This window comes from Hemitrygon akajei, unplaced genomic scaffold, assembly GCF_048418815.1.
Source record: "Hemitrygon akajei unplaced genomic scaffold, sHemAka1.3 Scf000123, whole genome shotgun sequence".
NCBI lineage: Eukaryota > Metazoa > Chordata > Chondrichthyes > Myliobatiformes > Dasyatidae > Hemitrygon > Hemitrygon akajei.
The window spans coordinates 891219-902371 of record NW_027332009.1 but is presented as its reverse complement, the minus strand read 5'-3'; the positions used below and the strand labels follow the sequence as shown (position 1 = coordinate 902371).

The 11153-nt window shown below is 43.4% G+C and overlaps 1 long non-coding RNA gene across 1 annotated transcript; it reads right to left on the bottom strand.

Moving 5' to 3' along the window:
* Positions 1–298: 298 nt before the first annotated feature.
* Positions 299–9678, bottom strand: LOC140723655 (uncharacterized). The gene is made up of 3 exons (XR_012097942.1): positions 9399–9678; positions 7709–7972; positions 299–648 (listed from the first exon to the last, which is right to left on the bottom strand). It is a non-coding gene; the product is annotated as an uncharacterized lncRNA (long non-coding RNA).
* Positions 9679–11153: the final 1475 nt, after the last annotated feature.

Genomic DNA, 11153 nt, shown 5'->3' with positions numbered 1-11153 from the left:
TTAATGAACTGAAGCCCCGAGGTGACCGGATATTTCACCGGCTCATCATCTGATAACGTCTGACCGGCGCAATCCCCACGGAGACAGATTGTGATTACATTAATGAATTAATATTTAGACCATATGTGGGAGTCAGTTGTCTCAACAAAGGTTGGGATCAATGGAATATGCTGCCACTGTAAATTTGCCTTGAGACTCGTCACAGCTCCAAATCTGCACACAGCCCCACATACACATCAAGTGCGAGAATCATTTCACGGAATGGCTGTCTCCATGAAAAAAATCAAAAACAGAGGTCAAAGTTCATATTGCATTTATTATTGAAGTCTGTATAAAGGGAAAAACCATGAGATTTGTAACACCTCGAAATCCACCGGTTCCCCCAAGTCAGTGTTCAGCCCCGAATCCGCCAACACACCCACTCTTCACATATCTGCAAATCGGTGTGCACCCACAAATCTGTGCTCACCGAAAAAACCCACATTCAACCCTCCAGTCAGTGTGCACCCCAAAGCAACCGACACACCTGTTACCATCTCGTTTCCTTAACTCTGAGTGTCACTTTCAGAGGCTGGAGCTGGTTTCTGAGTGACAGCCGAAGAGAGAGAGAATATTTAAGAACTGTGTTCACAAAACAGCTGCCTCCTCCTGAAAAGTAGCAAGAACAAAGTTTAAATTTCAAACACACGTCCACATGCATAGTCCCCATATTCTAGTTGACATCCCCTTAAATCTACGCTCCTCCCCAAACCATCCTCACCCCGGTGTCAGTGGGTGCCCGCAAATCCACCAACACCCCCATATTCACTGACAAACCCCTATGTCTGCGCAAATCCCTGTGCACCCCATATTCTCCAAAACGTTTCTAAGTCAGCACAATCCTCAAATCCGTGTGCAACCCCAAATCCGCTGAGACACTCAAATCTCTGCGCAGCCCTAAATACTCCCAAATCCCCGTGCACCCTCAAATGCCCAAAGCAGTGTGCACCCCCAAATTCACCGACACTCCAAAATCCATATTCACCAACATACCCTGAAACCTTCGCACACCCGCAAATCAATGTGCAGACCCATTTCCATGTGAACCCCCAAACCCGCTGACATCCCCACAAGCACACTAGATTATCCCAGAGCAAGAATCATTTCAAACAGTTCACAAAATAGCGACATCCATCTTAAAACGCTGAAAATGCAAACTGCATTCATATTTAAAGTATTTTTGTATGTCTGAATGTCTGTGTGTTTATATGCGTCCTCGTATGTGTCTGTCCGTCTCTTTGTGTGTCTGTGTGTGTTTGTGTCAGAGACCAGCTCGCAGAGGGTGCTCGGTCTTTGTCGTGACGGTGTAGCTACTGAGAACACACGGCTATCCCGTCCACTCCACATCCCCTCCCCCGCCTATTCTGCAGCGCACAGAAAGGGAACAAACTGGCCTCTCCCGGAAACCACAAGCCTTCATCTCTGAGAGAACATTGCTGCTTTCCAAACTGTGAAGTATTACACAACATCTATAATTCACTGTGAATGTCAACCGTCATCACAGTGCGGGGTGGGGGGTCGGGAAAGCGGGCGACAGAAAAGGGGGAAGATTAGGGAGGAATGTGTGGAGGAAAGAGTGGGGCAGTGTGGATGAGAACGGATGAAGAGAGGAGGACAGGGAGAAAGAGATTGAGGCTATATATATTTAGTCTCTCTCTCTCTCTTTCCCTCCTCTCTCCTCCACACTCCCCTCCCCCGCCTATTCTGTAGCACATAAAAAGGGAACAAACTGGCCTCTCCCGGAAACCACAAGCCTTTATCTTCTGAGTGAACATTGCTGCTTTCCAAACAATGAAGAATGACACAACATCTATAATTCACTGTGCAAGTCAACCGTCATCACAGTGCGGGGTGGGGGATGTGGGGACGGGAGGGTGGCCGGGAGAGCGGGCGACAGAAAAGGGGGAAGATTAGGGAGGAATGTGTGGAGGAAAGAGTGGGGCAGTTTGGATGAGAACGGATGAAGAGAGGAGGACAGGGAGAAAGAGATTGAGGCTACATATATTTAGTCTCTCTTTCCCTCCTCTCACCTCCACACTCCCCTCCCCCGCCTATTCTGTAGCACATAAAAAGGGAACAAACTGGCCTCTCCCGGAAACCACAAGTCTACATATTCCGAGAAAACATTGTCACTGTCCAAACAACGAAGAATTGCACAACATCAGACAATTCACTGTGCGAGTCAACCGTCATCACAGTGCGGGGTGGGGGATATGGGGACGGGAGGGTGGCGAGGGAAACGAGCTGCAGTAAAGGAGGAACTGGGGAGAGTGTGAGAGGCAGGGGAAGCATTGGGTAGAAAGGGAGACAGAGACAACAAGGTAAAGGAGGAGAGTGTGAGTGGGTAGGGTAGGGAGGAATATGCTGAGGACACGGGTGTGTCAGTGGGGAAGGGAACAGATGAAGAGAGGAGAGAGACAGAGAGAGTGTGGAAGAGAAGGAAATAGGTGAGGGGAGAGGAGGAAGAGAAAGAATGAGGGAGTGGGAGACAAGAGATGGAGAGAAAGAGACAGTGAGGGAATGGGGAAGCAGAGGTGGCAAAAGTGGGAAGGGGTGAAGATGGGGGCAGGAGGGTGGCGAGATTTTGAGCCAAAGATGAGGAACTAGAAATTTTTGGGAAGTGGGGTGAACGCCAATGTGAAGTTGAAGGGAGTGTGTGTGTGTGTGTGTGTGTGTGTGTGTGTGTGTGTGTGTGTGTGTGTGTGTGTGTGTGTGTGTGTGTGTGTGTGTGTGTGTGTATGTTTGTTTTCAACAACTTTACAATCCCTGGCTCTGATCGCCACACTTTGACTATGGATATCCAGTATCAATTCACTTCTATTCCCAGCAGGAAATCCTGAAAGCACATCGTTTGCTTCCTGACAACAGCCCTAACCAATTCCCCTTCATTGACACTTTATTTGGAGTCAGAGAGCACTATAACAAACAAACAAACCCTTTTGACCATTTAGTCCGTACCGAATTGTTATTCTGCCGAGTCCCATAACCGCAGTTGGACCATTGCCCTCAATACCCCTCCCGTCCATGTACCGATCCAAACTTCTCTGCAGTGAAATCCATAACTTCCACTGACAGCTCTTCCCACACCCACACCACCATCTGAGTGAAGGAATTCCCACTCAGGTTCCTCTTAAATATTTCACCTTTCACCCTTAAACTGCGACCTCCAGTTCCCATCTCACCCAACCTCAGAGGAAAAATCCTGCCTGCATTTACCCTGTCAACAACACTCATAATTTGGTATAAATCTGCAAAATCCCCCTTCATTTCCCAACACTAAAGGGAATAAAGTCCTCAACTTTTCCTAAAGCTCGAGTCCTCAAGTCCCAGCAAACGTATTGTAAATTTTCTCTGCACTCTTTCAATGTTGTTGATAACTTTCCTTCAGACCAGTAACAAAAACTACACACAATACTCCAGATTAGGCCTGACCAATGTAGTAAAGCCGAAACAGGGGATAACTTTACTGCACCACAACACAATCTCAAAGCCTGTGCTTGTATCACACCCAAACATAATAAAGTTGAAGATGAAGCTGATCTATAAACCACAACCATAATCAAGAACAGATCCAATTAAACAAATGAGATTGGTCAACAAATACTTTCATGTAACACCCTAGAATACCCGCAGGGATAACTGAGCATATTTAATGTTTCTTTATATTAATCAATTATTTTCTTATCCGGTGCTTCCATGTCAGCTAATTATCCATCCACATGCCTAGAAATCTTACCACTGAAACCTTTTAAGGAGTTTGACCATATTAGTTCCTATCATTTCCAATCAAGTGCAGGTTCATTAATCCTGTCTGTAAAACACATAACTTGTCCCATCTATTTGCCGACTTTTCGACCTTATTAATTGCGAATGCATCCTATATAGTAAAATAGAAATTTCTACCTCTAATCAATACACCTCCATCATCTGCATATAGAGATCTACACAACGATAAACCTATCTCAGAAAAAAATATTAATTGTAATATAAAATAATAAATACTGCCTGTGGGATCCCAGTTTCTATCTCATAACAACCTGAATATAACTTTCCCACCCATACCTGACACAAAACGTTCAATTAAAACAACTCAAAGTTAGATACCAGCCCCTCCATCCTCATTTCCACAATTTATTAAAAATTCTTTCCTTCCATAAATAACATCTGCCTTTTGAATAGCAAAATTACTGCTGTTACAACATCTATATTTAACTGGCTTTACTAATACCATCTTCCAAATATAAAAATGAATTCAATGTCATACTTGCCCATCCATACCTTTACAAGACGTACAAATAGAAACAATCAGAAAAAATTGTACAATAGCCCTCTCAATTGCATTTCCAAAAATTTATCAAAAGTCCATCAATAAATATTATTTGCCTTTTCAATATCAAAAATATTGCTATTACAACTCTTTATTTAACTGTACTTTCCTAATATGATCTTCCAAACCCAAACTGATTCCAATGTTATTTAAGGCAGAGATTGCTAGGTATCTGAGTAGCCAGGGTATCAAAGGTTATGGTGAGAAGGTGGGGGAGTGGGACTAAATGGGAGAATGGATCAGCTCATGATAAAATGGCAGAGCAGACTCGATGGGCCGAATGACCGACTTCTGCTCCTTTGTCTTATGGTCTTATTCTACCGTTCCAAATTCCCCTCTGATAAAACGTGAAATGACCTCTTTTATCAAAAATATAATTCAAACACTCAATTACCATACATTCCACAAGTTTACATAAATGAGACTTTAATGATATTGGTCTACAAGAAGGACGATCAGACGGCGAGATCCGGGTTTTAGAATGGGAACTACTACAACCATTTTCCATGAGAAAAGTCGATGGCCAAACCTCCAAATACGATTCAGAAAGTTAATATTCTCACAAAAGAAAATTACACACATAACTGTTGAATCAAGATTTTCTACAAGTTCATGATACATTTTATTCCCATTCACAACACTATACTTTGCCCCTTTCCTTATAAAACTGACAACACCATGCCTCTACCAACTAACCTGTTAAGCCAAACGACAATATAATCCTGCACAGCAATAAAACTTAAAATGTGCAGGTTTCCTGAACAGATATAACATCGGAAGAATCTGACAAATCAGAAATAAACTGCTGAAAGTGTTGACCATGTAAAATCAGGTTTCTTGCATTTCACTTCAATATTTCAATTCCATTACATATCTTCACAAGTAGACTGGGATGCAGAAACCCCCACAAATCAGAGCTTCATTTACAGCTTCCCACAAAACACCAGTTACACCAAGATACCTTTCTGCAGCTTTCACAATAATTTTAATTTCCTCAGTAGGATGACATGTCTGAGCAGTGCAATTCACCTCATCGGTTATAAACATCACAAACTTCATTTCATCCAGCAGTGAAGTATCTTTGGAGACAGAACTGTGATGCCGGCATATATCCACTGACGTCACAGTCTGTTCTTTGAGTGGGGTCACTTTATCCAGTTTACCTGCTCTGCTTGCTGTACTTGTCCTTGAACAGGCCCTTCTGCTCACTGTGTTGTTCTGAACCCATTGCACTGGTCATTTCATGCCTTACTAAACCAATCTCTTCTGCCTATACAAGGAACACATTCCTCCATTCTCCTCACATTCACGTGGTATCTGATAGCCTCTTTCGCATCTGCCTCCACCACCACCTGTTATTCACTCCAGACACCCACCACTATGGGAATGAAAAACAAAACTTGAAACGCAAATCTCCTTTAAACATCCTGAGTCAGGTTTTTAACATCATTGTCTTTTCTAATTGTTTTTTTCCAACATCAGCTATGCAGAGAAAAGATACAAAATGCACTAAATTACAAAATACTTCAATAGTGCAAAAAGGTCCAATGAGGATGTGTTCCCCCTTTCTCCTGAAGTGCATGCCCACTGGCATTGGACATTTCCTCCTTAGAGAAAAAATCCCGGCTGTCCACTCTGTCTGTGTCTCTCACATTCCTGTAAACGTCTGTCAGACCTCCCTCAGCCTCTGCCGCTCCGGAGAAAATTACCCGAGATTGTCCAGTCTCACTTTATCCAGGCAGCATCCTGTTAAGCCTCTTCCACTCACCACCCAAAACCTCCAAATTATTCCTGCATGAGAATGCAATTCTCCAGATGTGGTTAAACTAGAGATTTATACAACTGCAACATAACTGCCTGACAATGGAACCACTATCTGGGAGTTATGAACTCGGATTCCAAGATCTCTCTGTAGATCAACACTGTCCAATCTCGCCCCATGAGTATAACAGCAACGAGATAATGCTGAGGCTTTATAAGGCAGGCCACACTTGGAGTATTGTCAACAATGCTGGGCCCCATATCTCAGATAGGATGTGTTGTCATTGGAGAGAGTCCAGAGGAGGTTCAGAAAGATGGTTTCGGGAATGAAGGAGTTAAAACATGAGGAGCATTTGGCCGTTTGGACCCTGTGTTCACTGGAACTCAGAAAAATGCGGGGGCATCTCATTGAAACCTACCGAATGTTGAAAGGACTGGATAAGGTGGATGTGGAGAAGGTATTTCCTGTGGTGGGGCACAGCCACAAAGTCGAGGGGCCACCTTTTCAAACAGAGGTAAGTAGCTTATTTTTTGTATTAGCCAAGGTGTATTGGATCTGTGGAATGCTCTGCCACAGACTGCGGTGGAGGCCGAGTGTGTGGGTATATTCAAGGCGGAAGTTGATCGTTTCCTGATCGGTCAGGGCATCAAAGGATATGGCGGGAGGTCAGATATCTGGAATTGAGTGCGATCTGGGATCAGCCATGATGGAAAGGTGGCTGACTCAATGGGCTGAATGGCCTAATTCTGTTCCTATGCCTTATGGACTTATGAACAGAAGCCCCCTCAATCAGGATGAATCTCCTCTGCACTCTTCCAGCACAAAACATCCTTTGTACAGAATGCTAAGCGGAACTGAATGTAACTTTTCAAGAACGTTGTCAAGTCAGGCAGCATCTGTTGAGGGGAATAGAGTCGATGATTGGGACAGAACCGCTCCCTTACGGCACTAACACAGGCCCTTCGGCCCAACCTTACCATGCTGTCCTCCTGTCCATTTAAACTAATCCTTCTGCCTGTCTTTGACACAGAACACAGAAATCTACAGCACATTACAGGCTCTTCAGCCCACAATGTTGTACCGACCATGTAACCTACTCTAGAGACTGCCTAGGATTTCCTGATCGTATATCCCTCTATGTTTCTAAGCTCCATGTACCTATCTAAGAATCTCTTAAAATATCCTATTGTATCCACCTCCAACATCGCTGCCAGCAGTGCATTCCATGCACCCACCACTCTCTGTGTAAGAAACTTACCCCTGACATTCCCTCTGTACCAACTTCCAAGTAGCTTAAAACTACGTCCCCTCGTGTTAGTCACTTCAAGCCTGGGAAAATGCCTCTGGTTATCCACATAGTCAAAGCCTCTCATCATCTTATTACAATTACTTATGTCCAGGTTAGGAGAAATATAGCTTCAACATCACCTCACAGCTCTTGAACTCAATCCCACGGGTGATGAAGGCCATCACACCAGACGTTTTCCTAACAACACTGCCAACCCCCACAGCAGCTTTGAGTGTCGTATGGACATGGACCCCAAGATCTCTCTGACCCTCCACACTGCCAAGAGTCTTACCATTAATATTATATTCTGTGTTCAAATTTGACCTGCAGAAATGAATCTCTTCATCTGTGTTGAACTCCATCTGCCACTTCCCAGTTTTGCATCCGAGGCGAGGAAATAGATTGCTGAGCCTCTGGCTAGGATCATTATGTCCTCATTGTCCACGGGAATGGTCCCGGAGGATTGGAGGGAGGCGAATGTTGTCCCCTTGTTCAAAAAGTGTAGTAGGGATAGTCCAGATATAGACCATTGAGCCTTACATCTGTGGTGGGAAAGCTGTTGGAAAAGATTCACAAAGATAAGATTTATTGGCATTCAGAGATCATGGTCTGATCAGTGACAGTCAGCATGGCTTTCTGAAGGGCAGATCGTGTCTAACAAGCCTGATGGAGTTCTTTTAGGAGGTGACCCGGCATATAGATGAGGGTAGTGCAGTGGATGTGATCTACATGGATTTTAGTAATGCATTTGATAAGGTTCCACACGGTAGGCTTATTCAGAATGTCAGTTGGCATGGGATCCAGGGATGATTGACCAGGTGGATTCAGAATTGGTTTGCCTGCAGAAAGCAGAGAGTTGTGGTGGAGGGAGTACATTCGGATTGGAGCGTTATGACTAGTGATGTCCCACAAGGATCAGTTCTGTGACCTCTACTTTTCGTGATTTTTATTAACGACCTGGATGTCGGGGTAGAACGATGAGTTGGCAAGTTTGCAGAAGACACAAAGGTTGGTGGTGTTGTGGATAGTGCAGAGAATTGTCAAAGATTGCAGAGAGACATTGATAGGATGCAGGAGTGGACTGAGAAGTGGCAGATAGAGTTCAACCTGGAGAAGCGTGGGGTGGTAGACTTTGGAGGGACAAACTCCAAGGCAGAGTACAAAGTAAATGGTAGGATACTTGGAAGTGTGGAGGAGCAGAGGGATCTGGGTCTCCATGTCCACAGTTCCCTGAAAGTTACCTCACAGGTAGACAGAGTCGTTAAGAAAGCTTATGGGTTGTTAGCTTTTATAAGTCGAGGGACAGAGTTTAAGAGTCGCGATGTAATGTTGCAGCTTTATAAAACTCTGGTTGGGCCACACAAGGAGTACTCTGTCCAGTTCTGGTCGCCTCATTATTGGAAGGATGTGGAAGCATTGGAAAGGGTACAGAGGAGATTTACCAGAATGCTGCCTGGTTTAGAGGGTGTGGATTATGATCAGAGATTAAGGAAGCTAGGGCTTTACTCTCTGGAGAGAAGGAGGATGAGAGGGGAAATAATAGAGGTATAGTTGATATTAAGGGGAATAGATAGAGTGGACAGCCAGCGCCTCTTCCCCAGGGTACCACTGCTCAATACCAGAGGACATGGCTTTAAGGTAAGGGGAGGGAAGTTCAAGGGAGGATAATAGAGGAAGATTTTATACTCAGGGAGTGGTTGGTGCGTGGAATGCACTGCCCGAGTCAGTGGTGGAGGCAGATACACTAGTGAAGTTTAAGAGATTACTAGACAGATATATGGAGGAATTTAAGTTTAGGGAGGCAGAGTTTAAGTGGCGGCACAACATTGTGGGCCGAAGGGCCTGTACTGTGCTGTATGGTTCTGTGTTCTATCTATTTCCCGCTGGAATCTCTCTTTTTTTAAAATTTTTTATTGAAGGCACGACACACTACAGAAAACATAATGCATTACATTTTCCTCCATTTTGCTTTTATACCTTACCCCTCAACAACACCACAACGTCATCAGTGAGGCCTTCTGGGAATTGTAGTCATTATCCTCGCTCGCTCCCTGTCAAAGCATGTTTCGTCAGCCACCACAGACATCACCGAAACAGACCCACCGAGGCGCGAAGGGGAATCACACCCGTCCTTGTGGGCGCCGAGGCCGGCGACACCGACAGAAGCGAATCGCTGATCTCCGCCATGGCGATGGAGCGGAAGAGGAGGGGCTGCTCATGGGCCGATTTCCTCCAGCCTATAGTAGCTCAGACTTAAAACTGAACCCTGCTGTCATTGGCTATAGTGCCTGTCGCTCAAATGGGAACTCAGAGGGTGATTAGTTTATGTGAACGTCAGTCAGCCTTCCTGTCTTTATGAATTTGGATTTGGATTTATAACGGGACAGGAAGCAAATTGGGAGAAATGTGAGTTTTTATGTGATGGTTCATCAGTCTCCGAGTTACATTATTAACATTAAAAGGGCAAAGGCCGTGGTGAGGAAGTAGGTGATTTACTGGAGGTTATATAGAGATAATATTGGAAGGGATATCAAACTTGGAATTGTTTGGGATATGTTTTCGAAAATGGGATTTGTGGGGTTCATAATATTCCAGTGTTGATTAATGAGGGCAAAATGATTGTTACTAAAACAGGGAAGGTTGTGTTACTGGCTGGGTCATTTGCTAACATTAATAATCAGGATAATTTAAGTGAAGAAGTTAAACAATGTTGGGATATGTTTTTCAGTGAATACCCCGATGTGCTGGAAGTCAGCTGTAGCAATGACAGTATCACTGAGGGAGAGATTTCTTTGTATGAATTTAAGAAGTCTATTAATAATGCAGGTCAGGTGTCCTCAGGAAAGAGTGATATTTGAAATTGTAATTGTATATAACTCTCTTTTGTGAAAATATTAATTCCTCATTTTATCCTAGTTAAGGGCCTATATCGTGAATGTCTCATTTATGTAAACTTATGCAATGTACGGTAATCAAGCACTTGAATTATATTTTGGAAAGAGTGGTGATGAAGTGTTTCATTAGAGTGGATTTTGGAAGGGTGAAATGACATTAGATTCAGTTTTAGGTTTGGAAGATGATATTCGGAAAGCACAATTAAATAAAGATGTTGTAATAGCAGTATTTCTTGATACTGAAAAGGGAAATGATATGGAAGAAAGGACTTTTGATTAAATTAGGAGTGAGAGGGACATTGTATAATTTTTCTGAGTTTTTTATTTGGACGGACTGTGCAAGTACGGGTCGGCATGTTATGTTTGTGTTTCTATGAGATAGAGAATGGGATCCCACAAGGCAGTATTTGTAGCCCTTCATTATTTAATATTAAGATTAATGATATTTTCTCTGAGATGGGAAAATGGGATACCCTGGGTAAATCACAATATACAGATGATGTAGCTTTACAGAATAGAGGTATTAATTGCAATTTACAATTAATAGGTCAAACAGTGGGCAGATTGATGAGGATTTTAAGCTTTCAGTCGTTAAAACACATTACGTGGTTTACAAGCAGAATTAGTAGACTTGCACTTGATTATAAATTAAATGATTACTATGTTGAGGAAGTGTCAGTGGTAAGATTTCTCAGTATGTGGATGGATAATCAGCTGACATGGAAGCACCTATCAGTAAAATAATTGATAAATGTAAAGGAGCTTCAAATCTCCTCAGGCATCTAAGTGGGTATTCTTGGGTGCAACATGAAAATCTTTGTTGACCAATTATATTTGTTTAAT